We start from the raw sequence: 9,119 nt of genomic DNA on the forward strand, positions 1-9,119 counted from the left end.
CCTCCACTCTTTTCACCTCAAGTTCTTTCCTGCTGCTCTGATCCTCCTCGAAGGTCGTGAAACAAGCACCAAGACTTGGCACAGTGCCTGGCAGAGGGGAGAAAAAGGAAGTGAAAGTAAGGCCAAGTGGGCCAATTCTTAGACCGGCACTAGACTGAGCTCGCCATGACCCCAGAGTCTGAAGCCAAGGCTGGTCCTGGAAGGTCGCAGAATAACCGAGGTCACCGGCCACTGCAGGGAGATAGATGCTAGGATCCTGGATGGCGGTTCTAGGAACTCTGCAGGGGGAGCACTGATGGGAGCACTTGTTCCCCCTTTGCAATCCTCCCTCTAGCCACCCAGCTCCAGCTGCCTCGGGTCCCTCCTGACCTCCCTGCCACCCCTACCTCAGTACGTGGAGGAATCCAGCTTCCCTGAACATGTGATGTTTGGTATGGCATGACCTCTCCAAGCTGAGGAGGGACTGGGGCCAGGCCTAGACAACACAAATATGTCCCCAGAGTTTACATTGTGAGGGTCAGGAATACACACCAGTTAGGCAGCTGTGGGACCTGTTTATTCTCTGGGGGTTCATGGTCGGGGCGCCACCAGAGGAGAAGGGCTGAGGCTGCCTCAGGTGGCTGCAGCTGTGTGGACATCCATGTTCTCATCCCCCCTAGAGGGCCTAGAGGTCTCCCAGGACACCCACCCTACCCCTTAGGGCCCTCGTCCAAGGTGCAAGTGAAAAATGAGGCACAGAAATGCCACTGAGGCCATGTTTGGTTAGGACCCCCTTGGCTATCTTCTCCTTTGCCCCCACAGCTCCAGCTCTAGGCACTCAGTCTTCTGTGAGCTTCCCCTGGTTGGGAATGCTGGAATGCTCTCGGGTGCCAGGTGATAATGAGGTCCTTGTAGCATTTCCAGGTGCTTCTTCCTGTCTGAACCCTTTTAACTCATCATCTTCTCCACAGCCTTTGCCATCATGGGCCACAGCAGCCTGTGAAGGAGAAGCCCAAAGGATGTCCTGGCCCTGAGTTCCTCTGCCAGGTTCTGTGGTACCTGCCTTCAGGGTGGGCAGAGATGGAGCCCAGCCTGGCCCACTACGCACACAACCCAGTGGCTGGGAAAAATGACTCCCTCCCCGGAATGAGCTGCTCAAAGCTTGAGCACATTAAGGGATGACTTGTCTCAGTAACTGATGTCAGAATTTAGGCTCAGTGTTTTTAGACTTTAGCTCTCTCCTCAGCACCCCTTCCCATCCACCACCCACCCCTTGCCCTGAGAGCAGGGTACCACTTGGGGCAGGTGGGAGACAGGACAGTTTCAGGCTCAGCCCCTGCTGTCCTTCCCAAAACATCTGTGTGGGACAGTCATGGTCTAGCCCCTGAAGTCCTCACTGGCTTTGCCAATACCAGGCCCACGGGCAAGCTTTCGGGAGAATAACAGCCACAACTACACCAGCTGATATTCGTTGACAACTTTCTGTGTGCCCGGCATCCAGCTGATCAGAATGTGAGGAAATCTCACCTCTGCAAGGAAGCTTGATCTCGTGGAATCCAACTTACAGAGGGGAAAACAGAGACACAGGGGTTAAATACTTTATTCAAGATTACACATACCAGGTATCAGAGCTACTGGATCAGAACCTGAAGCTGTTCTGTTGTGTGAGAGAGTCGGAAGTGACTTTAGTAACTAGTCTAAAGGGGGTGGGTGTGAGTGCAACAGGGGTCAGGGAAGCTGAACCTCAGTACACAGAACTCACTGAAGAGGGCCAAGGTACATGAGGGAAGGGCTCTCACAGAGACAGGTCATGTCAGGTTTACAGGAAGTGCAAAAGACCATTCCTCACAGGTAGGATTCTCCAAAGACCACTTACACCATCTAGAGTAGAGAGGGTGTTGAAGAAGTATTCTTGAAGTGACTGTGAGCAGGCCTGGGTGGTACTGACTGTGACCAGAAGGCAGGCTAGTAGGGTGTGACATGGCAGCGGAGGCATGAATAAAAGCCGTGATAAAGATGGGGAATTTGTGGCGGAGGTAAAAACACGAACACCATTGGCAAGAAATGAACAGCGGTGAATGAATGGTATCAGAACATTGTTTGACCAAAACTCAACTATCAACAACTTTTTAACTCATGGTGATTTGAGAGAGAGAGAGAAAGAAAGAAAGAGAGACAGACAGACAGGCAAAGAGAGACAGACAGACAGAGAGAGAGAATGATCACTATTGTCCTAGCCTTATTGTGCTGCCCTTGAGGCTTCTCCCAGGCCTTCCTATGCCTTAATCTATCTGAGAGAATATGAAAGGAGCTTTCTTCTAAATCATTTTATTATTGAGGACAGTGCACCTCAGACATGCTTCTTGCCCAAGGTCACTCCAAGAAGCTGGCTTGAGGCTCTCTCTGCCCTCAGCCTCCTCCCCAAAAGCAGTGGGGACCCAGGACAGGAAACAGATCCTATGGGTGGACACAGAGGTGAGCGTTGCCAGCAGACACAGCCATCGTGGGTTTGGGGGCCCAGGGAGGAGCAGCACTAAATCACAGAGGAAGCAGTTCTAATCTACCCCACTGCCACCAACACCGACGTGCTGTGACCTCCTCCGGGCAGCGGCCAAGGCAGAGGTCAGTTGCCAAGTGACAGCGGGCCTGCGGGCACTGAGCCTGGCACAAGATCCCCACACACACACACAGGGGATGAAGTCAGGGGTAGGAAATAATCCTGGAGTCAGAGGAAGGCTTGCTTTGGGGTGACATTCCTGGAAAGTTCTGCTCTGATTGGCTTGAGGCTGAGGCTTCTGCCCCAGCCGTGCCAGTCAGGAGCAAGTTTATTAATAAATCCAGCCCTGCTTCCTCCCCTTGCCCTGGGGAGAAGGTCCTGCTTCCGGGGCTCCTGACTCCCCAGGGGAGAGTGAGTTCTGCTGTCATTGGAATGAGGAAAAACAGAGACAGTCTGAGCCTTTGGATCAAAGTAGAGGCTGTAAAGACCCTGGACCCCTCTCTTCTGCCTCCCTCTGCTTAGGGTAGAAAAAGGGAGATTTGGGAGAGGAGGCAAGTAATGGTAAGGGCCTGAGCACAGTGGGGTTGCACGCCCCATTGAGAGTACAGATCTGAGCTCCCACCCACAAAGGCCTGTTTAGGAGATATGGTTCTTGGGGTGCGCACCTGCATGGATAATGAAGTTGGCCAAGGACATATACATATAAAACATGGCTTGGCTACCAGGGAAAGGGCTCTGAAGCTGCCTTTGAGGCCTGGCTGGTGCTTGTGTGGGTGGCAGAAGGGGGCCTCTGAGTGTGAGGGGTGAAGTTTCTGAAACAGGCACTTCCTTCTGCAGTTCATTAGCACCAAGACTAAATTTACAGCCGCCACTCCCCACCCACCTGACTCTGACCTCATTAGCCTCCTGTACCTTCCCCACAACAGGAGGCTGGGGAGAGAAAGAGCTGTGAGAGAGAGTAAATCCTGGGTCCAGGGGAGCAGAGATCAACAGGGACCAAGTCTCCAAGAGCAATGCCATCACACCTGATTCTCGCCCCCATCATATGACCTGGCTCCTGCTGGCAAGGCGTGGGCAGGGTGAAAGGCTCCCAGTGCATGCCAGCTACATGAAGGGGCGGCCCTGAACTCAGCCATGATTCTGGTCTGTATGAAGGGAGAGAAGGAATGAGGTTTTCAGCACCAATTCCAGCGCAGCTCGAAGGAATCGTTTCCCCTGATCCTCTTGACCCTGTCTCCCCAGATCCACAATTCCATCTGCTGACAGAACCAACAGTAGCATGAGAAAGACCAGGACCCAAATCCACAGCTCTTTTCCAGTCTCCCAGGAAAGCCATGTGGGTGCTAGAGAAGTCGGGTTCTAGACAGGCTTCTCCCAAAATGTCTCTAGAATCAAAACCCCAACATGAGAGAAGAACAACCCAGCCTCAGGGAATCATGTGACTCCAGAGCCTCTGCTCCCCAGTCAATCAAAGGGGATATAACCATGTTCCTAGGAAGGGCTTGATCATATCCAGCAAGTAGCAAACACAGAATAGAAGGTGGTTGGGAGATAGGTGTGGGAGAAGCCACTCCATGTGAGCCGTAATCAGAGAAACAGGTTGCAGGATGTCCCAGGCATCCCCTGTCACCCCCGCCCATTTCTACCCAGGATTGGACCAGCACCACGCGGACAGTCCCCTCATTCCAGTTTGCATTTCCCAAAACTTATGCAAAGCACCTTAGCACTGCCAGGAAGGAAGGACATCAGGCCCTGTGGCTGCCCGGTCTGGAAGCTACTAGCCAGTGCTATGCATCATTGGTTTCATTGGAACCATATTTCAAAAAAATTGATAAAACCACAGTTACCGGGGCAGGGGAATGGAGGCTGGACTGGAGAAAGAGTGCTGGGTGTGAGGCATATGCCTTGAATGTGGCCGACCATGGTTTAATCTTTGGTCCCTAGAGCATCACCAGTATAGCCTTGGAGGCCTCTGAACATGTCCAGGTGGCCCGGATTGTCCTGGCACTTCAGGGCCCAAGCAGGAGTTCCTCCTAGGCCTCACATTGAACTAGTGGCCAGGTTAGCTGAAAATAACCAGGAGTAACCTCTAGTACTACTTAGATCCTGAGCACCACTTAGGGAGCCAAAAACAACAAATTTACTTTTAGAGAGTAGAGAGATAGTGCAAAGGTTAAGGCGCTTACCTGCCATGCCACTGCAGCTGTAGCTTCTATTCTGGTTCAAATCCTGGCACAAAATCAAGCTACAGGACCAGACATGTGGCCCGTCAACCACCATCAAGCCTGGTCTCAAACACAAAGCCCAGGAGAAACTCCTGAGTACTTCCAGGTATGATCCAAAAAGCAAAAAAATTTTTACATTGGGACTGGAGAGATAGCATGGAGGTAAAGCCTTTGCCTTGCATGCAGGAGGTCTGTGATTCAAATCCCGGCATCCCATATGGTCCCCTGAGCCTGCCAGGAGCAATTTCTGAGCATGGAGCCAGGAGTAACCCCTGAGCGCTGCCAGGTGTGACCCAAAAACCAAAAAAAAAAAAATGTACATTAAGAAAATTACTTGAGGGCCCGGAGAGATAGCACAGCGGCGTTTGCCTTGCAAGCAGCCGATCCAGGACCAAAGGTGGTTGGTTCGAATCCCGGTGTCCCATATGGTCCCCCGTGCCTGCCAGGAGCTATTTCTGAGCAGACAGCCAGGAGTAACCCCTGAGCACCGCTGGGTGTGGCCCAAAAACCAAAAAAAGAAAGAAAGAAAAAAAAAGAAGTGATTTGTTTGGGGCCGGAGAAATAGCACAGCGGTGTTTGCCTTGCAAGCAGCCGATCCAGGACCAAAGGTGGTTGGTTCGAATCCCGGTGTCCCATATGGTCCCCCGTGCCTGCCAGGAGCTATTTCTGAGCAGACAGCCAGGAGTAACCCCTGAGCAACGCCGCTGGGTGTGGCCCCCCAAAAAAAGAAAATTACTTGAGGGGCTGAAGTGATATAGCACAGTGGGGAGGGTGTTTGCCTTGCATGCGGCCAACCTGGGTTCTTTCCTCAGCATCTTCTATGGTCCCCTGAGCTTGCCAGGAGTGATTCATGACTGCAGAGCCAGGAGTAACCCCTGAGCACAGTCAAGTGTGGCCCAAACAGAAAAAAAAAAATTACTTGAGGACCAAAGATATGACTCAAGTGGTAAAGTATTCGTGAAGTCTGAGTTTGACCGTTGACCCCCTGAGCACCTCCAGCATGGCTCTGGTGACCTCTGAGCTGGTGGCACCAGAGCTCAAACAATCATGCCTCCATCACCAAGTGGCCCCTGCAACTTCTCCACTCGAGGATCACTCCAGGTGGACTCAGTGCTGGGAATTAAACAATAGATTGGTTGCATGCCAAGCAAGCACTCTATTTGCTATATACTATTTCCCAGCCCATTTATATACAAATAAATAAAAGTTTAATTTTTATAGCGATATAAGGGTTATGCCTCAACTTACACAGATCTGAAGCTTATATGGGTATACAACTACACGTTCTCCTGGATCCAGGACTCGGGCTCCTGAAGTCCAATAAGTCCATACCTCAGAAGCAGCCACAGTTCCACAGCTTGTCTTGGTCTCATTTTGAACCTCATACAAATGGCATCCTCAGGATCAAAGCTTGGGTCTGCACTGGTATGTCTACCTAGAGCTATGCCAGAGATACATCTAAGAGTCCTGAAGCTTGAGCCTTTCCTTATTCATGTAAGGAGCTTTCCTTACAGCAGACATTCCAGGGGCCGGAGTGACAGCACAGTGGTAGAGCACTTACCTTGCACACTGCCAACCAACGACGAATGCTGGGTTCGATTCCCAGCATCCCATATGGTCTCCCCCGCCTGTCAGAAGTGATTTTTGAGCACAGAGTCAGGAGTAACCCCTGAGCACCACTGGGTGTGGCCCCAAAACAAACAAAAACAAAAAAAAATCAAAATACACCAGCAGACATACTATCATCTATTTATTCTGCTCTCCATGAGCACTGCGTTGCGTCCACCTTGTAACAAATAGAATTAAAGTAGGGCTTCAAAGATAGTGCAGAGTGTAAAGTGCTTGCCTTGTCTGTGGCTGAGTCCACTTCAATAACTAGCACCTCATAGTGTCCCCTGAACACCTCCTATGGGACCACTGAACACAGAGCCAGGAGTAGCCACTGAACACTGCTGGGTATGATCCCCAAACCCCCCAAATTAAAAACAGAAATTCATTTAAAAATATTTGTTTATGATTACCCAGTAATCTCAGTATTACCCAGTAGTCTCAGGTATATCTTTCTTTTTTTTTTGGTCTGTTTGTGGTGGTGGTGGTGGTGGTGGTAGTGCCAAGGGCCCAACCCAGAGGTGCCAGGTACAGGACCTCACATTTCCAAGGTCTGTGCTTTATTCCTGAGCCAGATTCCTGGCCCAGACATGCCTGTTGGTACACATGGACATTATAACTCATGCTTGAGGCAAATTTGGACAGGTTTGGCTTATTAAAAACTCCGGGGGAGGGAGGCTGGAGAGATAGCGTGGAGGTAACGCGTTTGCCTTTCATGCAGAAGGACGGTGGTTTGGATTCCAGCATCCCATATGGTTCCCCGTGCCTGCCAGGGGCGATTTCTGAGCATAGAGCCAGGAGTAACCCCTGAGTGCTGCCGGTGTGACCCAAAAATAAAAAAATAACTCCAGGGGGACAGGGGCAGAGAAATAGTACATCTGGTAAGGTGCTTGCATTGCCGAGGGTTGACGTGGGCTCCATCCTTTACACCTCTTATGTTCCCTTAAGTCCCACCAAGAGTGATCCTAAGTATAGAGCCAGGATTAAGCCTTGAGTACTTCCTGGTGTAGCAAATAATAATAGTAATAATAATAAAGGAAGAAAATTTAAAAAAATGTCTAGAAGGGCCAGGGAAACATCTCAAAAGGATGACCACATGCTTTGCATATGAGGAACCCAATATGATCTCTGATAATACATGGTCCCCTGAGTATTGCCAGACCCGAGTAAGGAGCAGCTTCCCTGAGCATTGCTGATATGGCCCAAAATACCACCCACATACATACATACATACAAAAAAAAAAAATCCCCAGAAGGGAAAGAAGGGATAAAATGTGGTTGAGCTTCTGCCCAGGCCCATGAGATGTTTTCTGGGGGAAAACGAATACTCCAGCAGGAAGCCAGAGAATTTCCCCAGGCGGCATCCTACCTACTGCATTCCTGAGCCTAGAACCAGAGTATGTTGATACTCAGGCATGTGTGTGGCTCAAGCGTGCACACAGTACAGAAAATGACTTCAGGACTATTGGAGTCACAAAGAGAGTAAGGCACTTGCCTTGCACATGGCCAACTGGGTTCTATCTGCACCACCCAACATGCCCCCCTGAGTCCCACCAGGAGTAATCTCTAAGTGCAGAACAGAAGTGACTCCTTAGCATCACCAGATGTGGTCCCCCCAAAAAAGAAATTAATAAAGCATGGGACCGCAGCAATGGCGCAGTGGTAGGGCCTTTACCTTTCACACTGATGTGGCAAAATAATAATAATAATAATAATAATAATAATAATAATAATAATAATAATATTAAAGCAAAATGGGAATAAAAAGAAAGAAGGAAGGAAGAAAAAGACAAAGAAAGAAAGAAAGAAAGAAAGAAAGAAAGAAAGAAAGAAAGAAAGAAAGAAAGAAAGAAAGAAAGAAAGAAAGAAAGAAAGAAAGAAAGAAAGGAAGGAAGGAAGGAAGGAAGGAAGGAAGGAAGGAAGGAAGGAAGGAAGGAAGGAAGGAAGGAAGGAAGAAATAAAGAAGAAAGAAAGAAAGAAAGAAAGAAAGGAAGGAAGGAAGGAAGGAAGGAAGGAAGGAAGGAAGGAAGGAAGGAAGGAAGGAAGGAAGGAAGGAAGGAAAGAAAGAAAGAAGGAAAGAAGGGGTGGGCCCGGAGAGATAGCAAAGCGGTGTTCGCCTTGCAAGCAGCTGATCCAGGACCAAAGGTGGTTGGTTCAAATCCCGGTGTCCCATATGGTCCCCCATGCCTGCCAGGAGCTATTTCTGAGCAGACAGCCAGGAGTAACCCCTGAGCACTGCTGGGTGTGACCCAAAAACAAAAAAGGAAGGAAGGAAGGAAGGAAGGAAGGAAGGAAGGAAGGAAGGAAGGAAGGAAGGAAGGAAGGAAGGAAGGAGGGAGGGAGGGAGGGAGGGAGGGAGGGAGGGAGGGAGGGAGGGAGGGAGGAAGGAAGGGAGGGAGGAAGGGAGGGAGGAAGGAAGGGAGGAAGGGAGGAAGAAAGGGAGGAAGGGAGGGAGGGAGGAACAAAGGAAGGGAGGAAGGGAGGGAGGGAGGGAGGAAGAAAGGAAGGGAGGGAGGGAGGGAGGGAGGGAGGGAGGGAGGGAGGAAGGAAGGAAGGAAGGGAGGGAAGAAGGGAGGAAGGGAGGAAGGAAAGGAGGGAGGGAGGAAGGGAGGGAGGGAGGAAGGAAGGGAGGGAGGAAGGAAGGGAGGGAGGGAGGAAGGAAGAGAGGGAGGAAGGAAGGAAAGAAGGAAGGGAGGGAGGAAGGAAAGGAGGAAGGAAGGAAGGAAGGAAGGAAGAAAAAGAAGGAAGGAAGGAAGAAAAAGAAGAAAGGAAGGAAGGGAGGGAGGAAGGGAGGGAGGGAGGGAGGGAGG

This window comes from Suncus etruscus, chromosome 18 (assembly GCF_024139225.1).
Source record: "Suncus etruscus isolate mSunEtr1 chromosome 18, mSunEtr1.pri.cur, whole genome shotgun sequence".
NCBI classification, from domain to species: Eukaryota; Metazoa; Chordata; class Mammalia; order Eulipotyphla; family Soricidae; genus Suncus; species Suncus etruscus.